A 16,120-nucleotide genomic window follows, 5' to 3' on the forward strand; every position below is an offset into this window, starting at 1 on the left:
GGGCCAGGCTCTCAGGTGGCGCCTTTCCTAAGGCTTGAACTCTTCACCCGTCGTGGCTACCAGGCTTCACCATTGCGGCCGAGCACCGCGCAGCGCGGAGCCGCAGCCCCACCTGCAGGAATGGCGCTTGGAGGAGGCCGCCGCCTGCAGCGCCGCCGCGCACCAGCCTGGTCTCAGCATCTCCGCAGCAGCGTGGGCGCCCGGCATGAATATTCCGCGCGCATTTCACACCGTGGCAGTTTTAGAGACCAGGTGCACCCAAGATGCAGGGGCAGATTGGAGCAACAAGGGAGCGGGGAGGAGGGAACCCAGCCACCAGCAGATCCGAGTTCTCCGCGCCTCACAAAACATGTGCCTTTTGCAAGCACTCAGGTACATCCCAGCAGAACAGGGAGTGCCAAGAGAGGGAAGCTAGCATTTGAAAGGCTAGCAGTATCAGCTAATTGGTCTCAAACCTAAATCATAAAAAGACCTGTAATTATGCTGCTCAGAATGAACACAGGAGGCTGTTGGGTGCGTGGTGCTGGAGAGGACGAGCGGTGATGGGGAAAAGAGTCCGTTTTTTAAGTGAATTTATACTATTATAAGACCTGTCGCGGGTGAGTAATAAAAATGGCGATGCTAAGTTAAGCCTTGTGTTATCCTGTTTGCTCAGATGCTGCTTATGCCAGCTGTAGCCAGCAGAAAGCACTTTTCAATTTATTTTTATGACTCTTCTCTAAAAGCATTCCATTAAAGGAATATTACCCTGTATGAAGTTTGGAGGCACCAATGGCAGTTTATTTGCTTGTTGTACCGGAAAGGAATAAACAGTTATCTGTGGTACCCATTATTTTAGTTTTGTCTTTTTCTCTCTCTCCGGTAAAGGGTCAAACGTGGATTCTGCCTTCTCTTCTGAGGACCACCCCTCCTTCACAGAGTTTGCCTGAACCTCAGCCACATTTCAGTCCGGTCTGATTATCAGAACCGCTGAGTCTCAAGTTTGCAGCTTGCTCCGTTCATTTCTGTCATCCCATCGGTGAGAAGGAGCGTCTGCAGCCATCCGTCGTATTAGGAGGGATGAGCTGAAGGAGGTAGGGAGATGGCTCCTAAGGAAGAGTCTTTCCCAGCTGTCATAGCTTCCAAACCTGCTTATCTGGTTCCTTTGGCAGCACGTTCCACAGAAGCTGTGATGTCTAAGTATGGGGACTTCCCCTTTCTCTCTCACAAATGAAACGGTTTCTGGAAGGGAAACAGCGACTAGTGGTTGAGAGTAATGGGTTTTGCAGTCAGATTGCCTAGGTTTGAAATCTCACCCTGCCACCTAGGACCTGTTACCGTAGGTGAGTTACCTAACCTCTCTGCTCTTAGTTTCTTAACCTATAAAAAGAGGACGTAATAGTTCTCATCTGATGGGATTTTGTGAAGGTTGAGTGACATCACAGATGTAAAGTGTTTAAAGAAGTAACTGTCCCATAGTAAGAGCTACAAATAGTAGTCAGTTTTTTTAAACTAATGTTGTTACTGAGATCTCAATAAATCTAAGGGAAGACTAGTTTTCTGGCTCTGATTTCACTGCTAACTTGCCACATCACCTTAAACTTGTCACTTCAATCTCTGGGATAGTCATTCAAGCCCCTTTCTCATTCATGGAGGGCTATGAAGACTAGCAAATGGCAAAAATCAGGATATGTGAATGGCCTTATGACTATTTATGATGTTTTTATGACCCAGATGAAGATGGTGCTAACTCATGGTGTCAGAATGTTCTTTAAGCATATTTTGAAGATCTAGCATTGGGATGTCAATTTCCTAGTGAAGCAGTTTTTTATTTAAGTAATAGAGTCTTTCAGTTGCAAGAGATCTGAGATGCCATGAAGTTTTTATTTTTAGGCAGGAATCCCTTCAACGACTACAATTTATGGCTATTCGCAGCCTATGCTCTAATCTGTGCTAGAATGGTGGATTCGCTCTTTCGCAGCTTGTCTTTCCTGCTTCTAAATGATAGAATGCCCTCCTTTACAGCACCTGAAATCTTCGTCTTGCTGTCACTTTCATGCAGTTGTGCTGGTTCTGCCCCGTGAACCTTCACAGATGAGTCTAATTCTTTTCCGCATCACAGATCCTCAGATATTTCCAGACAATAGTTCTTGTGTCTTTTCTGTTCTTGGCAAAACTCCTCCAAACATTTCTTATATGCCACGATATCCCGAGGTTTCATCATCCTAACTACCTCCACTGGATGGAAGGATCCTTTATTGTAAATATCCTTTGTAAAATGTGCCTGAAACTGACCACAGAATTCTGATTGCTGTTGAGATTCCTTGATTGTGAAGTCATTCTGTGTGATCAAATCTATGTGATCAAAGGTGAAAGAAAGTTAAAGTTTTGTTGCTCAGTTGTGTTCGACTCTTTACAAACCCATGGACTGTAGCCAGACAGGCTCCTCTCCATGGGATTCTCCAGGCAAGAATACTGGAGTGGGTTGCCATTTCCTTCTTGATGGGATCTTTCAAACCCAGGGATTGAACCCCTTTGCAGGCAGATTCTACTGTCTGAGTCACCAGGAAAGCTAGGTTCTCACTTTTTTTAAGTTGCTACAGAACCTTGGTCAAGTCTTTTATGCTCTGTGACCATGTCCACCTGCTAAAGTGGGACTAGTAAAACTTGCCTGCTGTAGCGCTCATGGAGTTTGTGTGAGCCTCAAAGGTGAGCAGGTACATGAAGGGGTTTGAAAGAGCCCTGGGAGGAATATTTGGATGAAATTTTATGGCTGTTGAGTTTATGTGATCTGCTACAAGTCTTGTGGTCTCTCCCCCATAAGCACTGCTGTGAACCCATTCATAACTGTGTAGAGTCATCTTATTAACTTTCCCTGTCATTTGGGTTTGTAGCTTCATTTCAGAATCTTGATTTTGCTAATCAGTTTACTGGCCATCATGCCCTGCTCTGTTATCCACAAATTCAAGAAGCTTGTCTTTAGTAACTTTACCTGAATGATGGATACAGACATTGAAAGTTTCCCTTCATGAGAACTTCTGTTAGGCTCTCCTTGCCCACAACTTATACAACTAAAGTAACAACTGCCTCTTTCCTGCTTTCTCTCCTAGCACAGATACATTTCACTCACAGGAACAATTTCTCTTTTCTTTTAAAGATATTTGAGTAAGCACCTCCTCTTTGCCTGTAAACAATAATACTCCTTGAGGACCGAGAATGTGCTGTGTTTACGGTCATAGCGCCAAAGGCACTGATCTTACCTCGCGTATAGAAGTTAACTTCAAGAATGTTGGACCACGAGCAGAGATTTTCATATCCCCCAAGGAAGAATCAATCCTCAATGGCCAGTGATTTGACCTGTTATGCCTATGCAATGAAACCACCATAAAAAGCCAAAAAGATGGGCTTTGGAAAGCTTCTGAGTTGGTGAACACATGGAAATTTGGTCAAAATGGCGCACTTTCAGAGAAAGTAATATCCTTTCATAATAAACTAATAATCTAGTAAGTGAAAAATGAAAGTCATTCAGTTGTGTCTGACTCTTTGCAACCCCACAGACGATAGACCATGAAATTCTCCAGGCCAGAATACTGGAATGGGTACCCTTTCCCTTCTCCAGGGGATCTTCCTGACCCAGGAATTGAACCAGGGTCTCCTGTATTGCAGGTGGCTTCTTTACCAGCTGAGTTATGAGGGAAGCCCCATAATCTAATAAGGAAACATAATGTAGTAAGGAAAATGTTATTCTGATTCAGTAAGCCACTCTGACAAATTAACCAAACCTGAGGAGGAGGGAGTGTTGGAACCTGCAATCTGTAGTCGGTTGGTTACAAGCCTAGGTGACAAGTGGAACTTGTGATTGATGTCTAATGTGGAGCGGAGGGGCAGACTTGTAGGACCGAGCCTTTAACCTGTGGAATCTGAATGCTCTGTCCAGATAGATACTATCAGAATTGAGTTGAATTGTAGGATCCTCAAGCAGTCTCACAGAAAATTGGTTGGTGTGGGGATCTGACCTCTGCTCCTTGATGGAATTGATTGCAGTTATCAATGGTCAAAATTTATTGTGTTCCAATTTGAGGATAGCCTGCTCCTTTGTTTTACTTTCATAGAGGGAAAGTATTTTCTTGGACGGAATCATTGGCAGTAATTTTTAAAGTCATCAAAAAATAATTTTGATCCAGTGGGATAATAAAGCAGTATATCAAGTTTAGTAGTATGAAAACATAAATAAAAAATAAACTAATAACAGTGTGTTGAAAATTATAATAGATCATTAGCTAACATTTTCTGGGGTTTACAAAGTGTCTGTGAAAGTTACTAAGCAAGGAAAGAGAGAAAGAGGAGAGGGGGAAAGAGAGAGAGAAAGAGAAAGAAAAAGGAAATCATCAAGCAACTCTTTGGTGAGTTCTTTGAAGCTAGTACTTCTTTGGTTGTACAATTTATCATGACAAAAATTTATTAAAAAATCATAAATGATATTATCACTTTGTAACAGTACCTTGTAACATTTTCAAAGTCTCACCCAACGTTGTGGGGAGTTTTTGTTTTTGTGTTGCTGTTGAAGAAGCTACGGAGAAGGCAATGGCAAGCCACTCCAGTACTCTTGCCTAGAAAATCCCATGGATGGAGGAGCCTGGTAGGCTGCAGTCCGTGGGGTCGCTAAGAGTCGGACAGGACTGAGCGACTTCACTTTCACTTTTCACTTTCACACATTGGAGAAGAAAATGGCAGCCCACTCCAGTGTTCTTGCCTGGAGAATCCCAGGGACGGGGGAGCCTGTTGGGCTGCCGTCTATGGGGTCACACAGAGTCGGACACGACTGAAGTGACTTAGCAGCAGAAGACGCTAAGAAGCAGTTATTTGGTCCTCAGGAATGTTGCAGTGTGATAGGGAAGATGAAAAGAAACAGATGTACGAAATAGAAAGATGCAGCATACTACAGAATCTACGGGCTAAGAGAAGTTCATTGTGAAGAAACTGTCAGGGCTGCCTGTATATTTAATAGGAGAAAGTGCGTAATTGAGGGTTGGAAAGTGTCCATGCACTAGAGAATCTCGTCCCGAGTTAGGCTCCTTTTCCATTTGCCAAGAGAATGGCGGACTTGCCTTTCCCATGGGCATTAATTTTCCCGAAGTTCCAAGCTAGGTTAGCATTCTTAACTTTCTCTGGATCTTCATTTCGACACCCCAGTGCAAGCTATAGCTGAGACAGGGAGATGTGGGAAATTTGGTGTGAGTTAAATGAAAGTTAAAAGAAGTAGGGGTTGGGGTGATGAGAGGTTCACGGTAGTACAGAGGGAGCCACACAAGAAGGCAAACAGAAAGGAAGATGTGTCAGACAACTGAGGGGATGACTTCCTTAGTTTTTTTTTTTTTCTTTGTTCAAATCCAAATGAAAGACTGTTACAGTCATTTTTGTCCAATAAAAGTTGAACGCATAAAGCAAACTGTTTCTTCTCAGACCTTTGAAATCCTTGATGCCCAGATTAGGTGTTTTTTTGTTTTTTGCTTGCATTTCAGTCACTGTGTTTTCAGCTGTATAATTTCATGTGATTTTTGTCTCCCCTAAGCCTGACTACCTTCTTCGATTACCAACTTCAGAAACCAGCACACACACTTGGGAGAGGAGTCTGGAGATTCATCCCCTCTGGACTGTAAAGATGACAAATCTCTCTCAACTCTTTGGTTAGAAAATACAATTAAGTGGACTGGAGTGGGCTCTCTCCAAAGAAAATTGGCTGGATTGAGATGTGAGTATCCTAGAAGCTGAACCAATAAAAATCAATCATTCCCATCCCCTGTGGAAATGGCACTAGGGGAAAAGTTTGCTTTGATATCTCTGTGCTGTGGACGAGACGTGTGTGATTCTTACCCAATCAATAGAAATCTCTAAAATGAAAGATTGAAGCCATCAGGAGCTGTAACATCTCTGAGATGAGAAATGTTTGTGCGAATTGTCTCCACTAAATGCTACCTGCTTTCTTCCACCCTGTCTGAGTGTTCACCCAGTTTGGGAGTTCTGCATGTTGTCTTTTTGCTCAAGCTAGGAAGGCTTGAAGAATCTCCAAGTCCGTGTGAGCCACTTCCCAGAAAACAACACATGGCTAAACGACCTACCTAGAGGATCACAGGGCGGGGAAGGAGGCTGCTGAGGGATGGTGTCCATTCTCTGCCTTTACCTTAACCCAGAAGATCTGGTCCTATCCTTCCAGAAAACGAGCTGGCATGCTGCCTGAGGCACATTGGCAAGATGAAAAACTCTCACTCTGAAGACATTCTTACTTTTAGTCTTCTATTAATTCCTTACTCCCAATTATGATTAATTGAGATTCCCTCTGATGCCCCCCTGGGACCAGCGATGGCTATGGCTGTACTTAAGGTGATGTTTCTTGGGGGGACTAAACAAATGCATTTGCCAACCAGATTCTTGAAATCGATTTGTTAATCCTGTGTCTCTGTTTTAATAAGATGGATCATAGCATAAAAATCAGCAACCACATGCTGAACTTGATTTCCTAATGCCAGCCACTTTAGGATGATTTGTTGAACTGTCCTTTGGGTGAATATATTAAATAGCTGGGTCTCTCCTGCCTCCTCACACACCGAGGGAGGAGAACCTGTTCATCTTCCAACTTTATGCTTGGCCAACTGCTTTTTTGTTAAATATTGGTAAAATACATACATGCTTGCACACACATATATCAGTTCAGTTCAGTTCAGTTCAGTCACTCAGTCGTGTCCGACTCTCTGTGACCCCATGAATCACAGCACGCCAGGCCTCCCTGTCCATCACCAACTCCCGGAGTTCACTCAAACTCATGTCCACAGAGTCGGTGATGCCATCCAGCCATCTAATTCTCGGTCGTCCCCTTCTCCTCCCGCCCCCAACCCTTCCCAGCATCGGAGTCCTTTCCAGTGAGTCAACTCGTCGCATGAGGTGGCCAAAGTATTGCAGTTTCAGCTTTAGCATCAGTCCTTCCAATGAACACCCAGGATCGATCTCCCTTAGAATGGACTGGTTGGATCTCCTTGCGGTACAAGGGGCTCTCAAGAGTCTTCTCCAACACCACAGTTCAAAAGCATAAATTCTTAGGCGATCAGCTTTCTTCACAGTCCAACTCTCACATCCATACATGACCACGGGAAAAACCATAGCCTTGACTAGACGGACCTTGGTTGGCAAAGTAATGTCTCCGCTTTTTAATATATTATCAAGGTTGGTCATAACTTTCCTTCCACACACACATATATACATATATATATATATAAATTTACCACTTTAGCTGTTTATTTTTTTCATTATATTTATTATGTTGAATCTCAGTAGTTGTTTCCTATTACCACTTTTAAGTTTACAGTTCAGTGCATGCTTGCTGCATGCTAAGTTGCTTCAAGTCATGCTCAACTCTTTGTGACCCCATGGGCTGTAGCCCACCAGTCCATGGCATTCTCCAGGCAAGAATACTGGAGTGGGTTGCCATGCCATTACAGTTCAGTAACATCAAATATATTCACATGATTGTACAGCTCTCACCACCACCCAACTCCAGAACGTTTTCATTTTCCTAAACTCAGACTCTGTACCTGTTAAGCAATAACTGTCCCTTCCTTCCTCCCCCAGTCTCTGGAAGACGCTCTTCTGTTTTCTGTGTCTATGAATCTGGCTGTTCTTAGGTGCTTCATGTAAGTACACTCATACATTATTTTATCTTCTTTATTTGCCTTTTTTCACATATAGAGCATAAGGCCTTCGGGGCGCATCCGTGTGTAGACTGTGATAGAATTTCATTCGAAGGCTGGGATAATACTCCATAGCATGTATGCACCGTCGTTAGATTGTCCTTTCATTTCTTGATGAATATGTATGTTGTTTCTCCCTTTGACTATTGTGAATGATGCCACTCTGAAATGAATATACAAATATCTTTGAGTCCTTGAGTTCAACTTTTCTTTTCGGCAGGAGTTCAAATTCTTGTTTTAATTATTAATGTTTATTGGAATATAGTTGTTTTATAATGTTTTATTAGTTTCTGCTGTATGCCAAAGTGAATCAGCTACATGTATACATATATCTGCACTATATCTCCATTTTCACTTGTTTAGATATCCTTCCTATTTAGGTTACCACAGAGCATTGAGTTTCCTGTGTTGTGCAGCAGGTTCTCATTAGTTATCCGTTTTATACATGGTAGTGTATATATGTCAATCCCGATCTCTCAGTTCATCCCACCTGCCCCTTCCCCCCTTTCCCATACATTTGTTTTCTACATCTGTGTCTCTTTTCCTGCTTTGCAAATATGTTATCTGTATCACTTCCTAGATTCCACATATAAGCAATATTATATGATATTTGTTTTTCTATTTGACTTATTTCACCCTCTGTGACAGTCTCCAGGTCCATCCACATATCTGGAAATGGCACAATTTCATTCCTTTTTATGGCTAAATAATACTACATAGTATGTATGTACCACACTCTTTATCCTTTCTTCTGTTGATGGACATCTAGGTTGCTTCCATGTCCTGGCTGTTGTAAATAGTGCTGCAGTAAATATTGGGGTGCATGTATCTTTTGGAGTTGAGTTCTCTCCGGGAATATGCCTGAGTGGGATTGCTGGGTCATATGGTCATTCTATTTTTAGCTTTTAAAGGAATATCCATACTATTCTCCATAGTGTCTGTACCAATTTACATTCCCAGCAACAGTGTAGGAGGGTTTCCTTTTTTCCACACCCTCTCCATCATTTATTATTTGTAGACTTTTTGATAATGGCAACTCTGATTTGTGTGAGGTGATACCTTATTGCAGTTTTAATTTGCATTTCTCTAATAATCAGTGATGCTGAGCAACTTTTCATGTGTTTGTTGGCCATCTGTATGTCTTCTTTAGAGAAATGTCTACGTAGGTCTTCTGCTCATTTTTTTGATTGCGCTGTATTTTTATATTCAGATACTTGAGTTGTTTGTATATTTTAGAGATTAATGCCTTGTCAGCTGCTTCATTTGTAAATATTTTCTCCCATTCTGAGAATTATCTTTTTTTTTTTTGTACAGTTCTTCTGTATTCTTGCCACCTCTTCTTACTCTCTTCTGCTTCTGTTAGGTTTTTGCCATTTTTGTCCTTTATTGAGCCCATCTTTGCATGAAATATTCCCTTGGTATCTCCAGTTTTCTTAAAGAGATCTCTAGTCTTTCCCTTTCTATTGTTTTCCTCTATTTCTTTGCATTGCTCACTTAAGAAGGCTTTCTATCTCTCCCTGCTGCCCTCTGGAGTTCTGCACTCAGGTGGGTTTATCTTCCCCTTTCTTCTTTGCCTTCTGCATCTCCTCTTTTCTCAGCTATCTGTCAGCCCTCCTCAGAAAACCACTTAGACTTCTCGCATTCCTTTTTCTTGGGGATGGTTTGGGTCACCACTTCCTGTACAGTGTTACAAACCTCCTTCTATAGTTCTTCAGGCAGTCTATCTACCAGTCTAGTCCCTTGAATCTATTTGTCATCTCCACCATAAAATCATAAGGGATTTGATTTGCATCTTACCTGAAAGACCTGGTGGTTTTCCTGGCTTTCTTCGATTTGAGCCTGAATTTTGGGATGCTGATGAACTGAGCCACAGTCAGCTTTAGGTCTTGTTTTTGCTCAGGTGGGTACCTCTCCCAGTGACTGTGAAGGCAGAGGCCAGGGGTTGGGGCCGGGGGTTATGATGTCAGTCCCCCCAAACTTGTGTGTCACTCTGCAATGGCACCTTGCTTCTATGGTGGCCCAGCCTGCTTCTGCCAGAAGTGATGGGAACTTCTTACTCCCATCCCTTCAGGCTGTCTCTTAATATCCTACAGCTGTCCCCTCCATTGGTGTGTTCTCCAAATTCCACTTTCTAGCACCCAGCCCTCTCTGCACAAAGAGACACATGACTCAGGCTGGGGTGCGCAAGGCTATGGCATGGCCTGTGAACCCAGCCCACTCTGCACAGAGACACAAGGTAGTCCCTTCCCACTTCACCTCTTCTTTCTTTCATCTCGCCAAGTGGCATGAGGATTTTTCTTGTCCTTTCAGATGTCTGAGGTCTTCCACGGGTGTTCAGAGGTTGCCCTGTGAGAGCTTTTTCATTTGCAGATATATTCTTGATGTACTTGTGAGAAGAGAATTCCACGTTTTCCTATTCTGCCATCTTGACTCCTCCCCCTGCTTTCAGTTTGGTGGGGGAGGGGTATATGCCAGAAATGGAATTCCTAGATCATAATTGCATGCTTTTCTTTTCGAGAAACTGCTCTACTGCTTGCCACGGTGGCTGCATCATTTTACTTTCCTACTAACGATGCACAAAGATTCCAACTTCTTCACATTCTCACCAACACTTGTTACTTTTTTTTTTAATAATGGCCATCTTAATGGCCAAATACTCTTTAATTTATGGGAATACATACAAGTTTCTGGTCTTTTTTCCATCTTTCTTTGTTGGTATTTCCTTAGTAGTCTTCTCTTGGGCAGAGTCATGAAAAATTCTTAATGTGTCGTTCCAGCCTCACACCCTCACTTTGGTATGCTGTTAAGAAGCCAGAAGTACTTGGCGGTACCTTGAGACCATAGAGTCACGGCAATAGCACCCCTAGTTGATTTTCTTTCTATTTCAATTTCCAAACTGTATTTTAGCGTTTCTTTTGTAATGTGCTCTCACTCAACAAGCTTGAAATTGACTTCATTATTTTGACACTGTCACTTACACCTCTGTGACTTCTGGCAAATTATTTAAGGTAAGCGTCTGTTTCCTTGATTGTAAAAGAGAATAATAACACTAAAGCACAGGGTACTTGTGGAGACTAAATTAGATAGGCTCTGTAGAGCATTTACTGCAGTGAGTAGCACATAGTGATATTTCAGTAAACAAAAGCCATTATTTTTTAACTTTTCTTCTAAATGGATATCTGTATCTTTTTTTTTTTTTGTCAATTTAGTCTTCTTTAATATTGAGGCCTTATACCTCAGAATAAACCTTTCAATCCTGCTTTATATCCATACCATTGTTTTTTTTTAAATCAATCATCATCTTCAATGTTTCTTGCATTATAATAAACTTTTAATGGATTGTCACCTCAGCAAACATTTGCTGAATCCCTGAAGCACTGACTCCAGCTTCTTCCTCCTTAGTGCAACCAGTACTTCACTAACAGATTCATTTTCCTAAACAGTGTTTCAAGTGGTCATTCTTATTTTCAAAACATTGATTTCTTCTAACCTTTATTGCCTGGAAGTAATATGCACATTCTGTCTTTCCAGTCATAAGTTCAGTTCAGTCGTTCAGTTGTGTCCGACTCTTTGTGACCCCATGGACTGCAGCATGCCAGGTTTCCCTGTCCATCACCAACTCCTGGAGTTTACTCAAACTCATGTCCATTGAAGTGGTGATACCATCCAACCATCTCATCCTCCATCGTCCCCTTCTCCTCTTGCCCTCAATCTTTCCCAGCATCAGGGTCTTTTCCAGTGAGTCCGTTCTTCCCATCAGGTGGCCAAAGTATTGGAGTTTCAGCTTCAGCATCAGTCCTTACAGTGAATATTCAGGACTGATTTCTTTTAGGATGGTCTGGTTGGATCTCCTTGCAGTCCAGGAGACTCTCAAGAGTCTTCTCTAACACTACAGTTCAAAAGCATCAATTCTTCGGCGCTCACCTTTCTTTACAGTCCAACTCTCACATACGTACATGACTACTGGGAAAACCACAGCTTTGACTAGACGGACCATTTTTTTGGTGTCTGTGTGAGAATTCCCTCATCTTATGGAAGGACCATGATTCTTCAGTTCTCCCCAGTCCCCTCCCCATGTGCATATTTAGTGAGCTCTTTGTTTTCTTCCCTTTGCGGCAGCCAATTGTTCTCTTGGCTGTGATGTATCGTGTTTGCCCTTGTGTCACCTTAGAAAGGATGCCCGGGCTCCACACATAACTGGCGGCTGAAGTAAGCTCTAGTCATCTTTTGAAACCTAGCTTTCCTACAGTTGTCTTGTGGATCACAGGTTCCCAAATTATTGACCAGAGTTCCTTGACCTTGAAGAACAAGAGGAAATTGTTTCCTTTGCATACCTGGGCTGCAGTCTTTTTCCAAGCAGGTCTTAAAGCAGTGGTATCTCATTCTTACAAAAACTATGATTTTAAGATGCAGCAGGAGAGAGAAGTGATGTGCTGTCTTGTTGAGAGCAGTGTCTCTGCAGTCAGATACATCTGGGTTCTAATCCTGATTCTGCTACTTAGTGACCAAAAGATTGGGAAAATCACTTTATCTTTGTGTTCCTTAGAGTTTCAGTGAAATAAGGGCAGGATATGAATACAGTTGTTGCCATAATATAAAAATATTAAATCATTCATTGATTATTTGGAATAGAATGTGCTTAAATAAATGGCAGTGTTGTTGTTGTTATTGACATCATAATTTTGTAGGTTTCTCTCCCTAGCTCTTTGGTGTTGGTATGGTTGGGGAAGGCAAGAATAGCAATACGATGAGAATACCACGGACCTTGTTATGGCTGAAGTTGTTCTATCCTTCTAACTTCCCCTTTATGTTGCCTGCACCCAGTTTATGCCTGGGCTGACTCGAGTGAGGGAGTCCTCCAATACAAGGTTTTGTTTTCATGGGGGTGCTGGGTCTCACTTCTACCACCTTTCTAGTCGTCCCAGTTTTATTCCTAATCCAAAGCTGGAAGACAAATATGCTCTTGTATCATAAACCTCATTGAATTTTTTGGATGGGGAGCATGATAGGCTGCCATCTATGGGGTCGCACAGAGTCAGACAGGACTGAAGCGACTGAGCAGCAGCAGCAGCACAGCCAATTAACAACATTGTGAGAGTTTTGGGTGGACAGGAAAGGGACTCAGCCATACATATACATGTATCCATTCTCCCCCAAACTCCTCTCCCCTCCAGGCCGCCACATAACGCTCAGCAGAGTTCCCTGTCCTACACAATAGGTCCTTGTTCGTTGTCTATTTTAAATACAGGGGTGTGTGCCTGTCCATCTCAGACTCCCTTATTACCCCTTCCCCTATCTTTCCCCTGTCAGCAACCAGAAGTTCATTCTGTAGGTCTGTGAATATGTTTCTATTTTGTAACAAGTTCGTCTGTATCATATTTTTTCAGATTCTACAAAGACAGGATGTCATCCTGTTTCTGTTTCTCTGTCTGACTTACTAAACTCAGTATAACACTCTCGAGGTCCATCCATGTTGCTGCAAATGGCATTGTTTCATTATTTTTGACAGCTGAGTAATATTCCATTGTATAAATGTACCACAACTTCTTTACCTATCCCCCTGTCAATGGGTATTTAGATTTTTCCATGTGTTAGCCATTGTAAATAGCATTGCAATGAACACTGGGGTGAGTGCATGGGTCCTTTTGGACCATGTTTTGTCTCTGGATATATGCCCAGGAGTGGGATTGCATGGTCATTTGGTAGGTCTATTTTTAGTTTTTTCAAGGAACCCCGTATTGTTCATAGTGGCTGTACCACTTTACATTTCCACCGCAGTGTAGGAGGGTTCACTTCTTTCCACACCCTCTCCAGCTTTCATTGTGTGTAGACTTTTGATGATAGCTGTTTTGACAGGAGTGAGATGATGTCTCGTTGTAGTTTTGATTTGCATTTCCCTAATAATAAGCAGTGTTGAGCATCTTTTCATGTGTTTGTTGGACATCTGTGTGTTTTCTCTGCAGAAATGTCTACTTAGGTCTTCTGCCCGTTTATTTATTGGGTTGTTTGTTTTGTTGGTATTGTGCTTCGTAAGCTGTTTGTAGATTTTGAAGACCAGTCCCTTGTAGTCACATCATTTGCAAATATTTTCGTCCTGTCTGTGGGTTGTCTTTTCATTTTGTTTATTGTTTCCTTTGCTGTGAAAAAGCTTTGGAGTTTAAGTAGGTCCCATTTGTTTATTTTTGTTATTATTTCCATTATTCTAAGAGAGGCATCAAAAAAGATATTGCAGCCATTTATGTCAGAAAGTATTCTGCCTGTCTTTCTCTAGGAGTTTTATAGTGTCCAGTCTCATAATTAGGTCTTTAATCCATTTTGACCTTATTTTTGTCTATAGTATTAAAGAATGATCTAATTTCATTTTTCTTTACATGTAACTGACCAGTTTCTGAGCAGCATTTGTTGAAGAGACTGTATGGCCAACGTTGTCTTGCCTTCTTTGTCATAGATTAATTGACCCTAGGTGCATGGATTTATTTTGGGGCCTTCATTCCTGTTCCATTGATCTATACTTTGAAATACTTTTGTGCCAATGCCATACTCTTTTGACAATTATACGTTTGTAGTATAGTTTGAAGTCAGGGAGCCTGATTCCTCTAGCTCCGTTTTTCTCTCTCAAAATTCCTTTCACTATTCAAGGTCTTCTACATCTCCAAACAAACTTTAGAATTTTTTTATTCTAGTTCTGTGAAAAATGACATTTGTAATTTGATAGAGATTGCACTGAATCTGCATATTGCCTTGGGTAGTAGTCCACTTGTTTGCTGATGGGTGAGGCTGCACTCCCTCCCTGGTGGTTGTTTGATCTGAACTGACCCAGCCTTGGAGTCTACAGGCTCTATGGAAGGGCTCACGGTGATGCCTTCCAGGAGGGCTCATGCCAGTGGGTGCTTCCTAGGAGAGCTGCTGCCAGGGTCCTTGTTCCCATGGTGAGCCACTGCTGACCCATGCCTCTGCAAGAGGCCCTCCAACGTTAGTAGGCAGGTCTGGTTCAGTCTCCTAGGGGTTACTGCTCCTTCCCCAGGTCCCCATGCACACCAGGTTTTATGTGTGCCCCCCAAGAGTGGAGTTACGGTTTCCCCCAGTCTTGCGAAGTTCCTGCAGTCAAATCCCGCTAGCCTTCAAAATCAAATTCCCTGGGGATTCCTAGTTCTTTTGCCACATCCCCAGGCTGGGAAGCCTCAGATGGGGCTCAGAACCTGCACAACAGTGGAAGAACCTCTGTGGTATGATTGTTCTCCAGAATGTGGGTCACCCACCTGATAGGTATGGGATTTGATTTTATCATGATTGTGCCCCTCCTGTGTCTCATTGCAGCTTCTCTTTTGCCTTTGGAGATGGGCTATCTTTTTGGTAGGTTCTAGCATTCTCCTTTCAATGGTTGTCCAGTGATTAGTTGTGATTTTGGAGTTCTCGTGGTGGAGGGGGTGGGGGTGGGAGGTGAGAACACATCCTTCTACTCTGTATCTGTCACTGAATGTATTTTAACATTACAAATCATTTATACTTTAGATAGGTTGATTGACATTTGCTTATATTCTCCTTTGGATAAAATGAAGAGATTAATTGACTAGGAATAAAGCTGCTTGATTGAATAGGGAAGGACATCATAGTTGCTCAAGGCTACATGCTAAGCACTGGAGAATTAAGTATATATTCTACTTCATCTGGAATGTCATCCTATGTAATACTAGCCAAAACTTACTTTTTCCTTTGTTAGGTTAAAGCTAGTACTTCACAGTTTATAGTAGCTCTTTGGGGCTTAATTGTGTAATTTGCACCATTGTTTGTTTCTTATTAAATTATTTTTGCATGTAGGGCTCCAAATAATTATAACCTCAGTGTAAGGGAGTCATACTCCATTGTTCCTGAAGGACCCAGTGCAGTGTTAGACATTTAAGTTTCATGCATTTGAAATATACTGAGGGCTTGCTATGCTAGAGGTTGAGGATACAATGGCAAATGGTATAGAGAAATTTATGTTTTACCGGACACAAACTAATTCCTAAATTTATCATTAAGAAGGGGACAGTCAACCACCCTCACAGTAGGTTTGGGTAGCTAGGGAGTTTTCAAGCCCAGCTTTTGCACCCTCAGACTGAATTTGACTTTCTTTTCTTATAAATGGGCTTAGAGATTCTCTAGTCTTATCATATTTGAAAAGCTTTTCTCTCCCAGCTTCATCGTATTTCATAACTCGTAAAATATATGTGAAAATCAATGACATTAGATCACCATGTGTTACGTCTTAAGAGTCTTCTCTGTCTCCCTAATGATGTAGTGAATCAGAAAATAATTAAAAATCATTTAGGTTGCACCCTCCCTTTCTCCCCCTCTGTCTGACTCCCCCTGCTTGTAAGGAACAGTGCAATTTATGTCTCTTCCTCCAACCTGATTGC

At 42.1% G+C, this 16,120-nt stretch overlaps 1 long non-coding RNA gene across 14 annotated transcripts in view; it reads left to right on the forward strand.

The window, feature by feature from the left end:
* The window catches only part of LOC129551229 (uncharacterized), a 49,854-nt gene that overhangs the window by 23,517 nt on the left and 10,217 nt on the right, over positions 1-16,120 (forward strand). For 9 of the 14 annotated variants that reach the window (XR_016039562.1, XR_016039564.1, XR_016039563.1 and 6 more), the window contains 3 exons: positions 868-1,073; positions 3,137-3,482; positions 5,552-5,731. This is a non-coding gene — a long non-coding RNA (uncharacterized LOC129551229). Of the gene's footprint in view, positions 1-867; positions 1,074-3,136; positions 3,483-5,551; positions 5,732-7,602; positions 7,665-16,120 lie in introns of all 14 variants that reach the window. The other 5 variants (XR_016039574.1, XR_016039575.1, XR_016039569.1 and 2 more) reach the window with 4 other exon arrangements.

Source organism: Moschus berezovskii, chromosome 17 (genome assembly GCF_049115385.1).
Source record: "Moschus berezovskii isolate FMDL1 chromosome 17, NW_MosBer_1.0, whole genome shotgun sequence".
Classification (NCBI taxonomy): Eukaryota; Metazoa; Chordata; class Mammalia; order Artiodactyla; family Moschidae; genus Moschus; species Moschus berezovskii.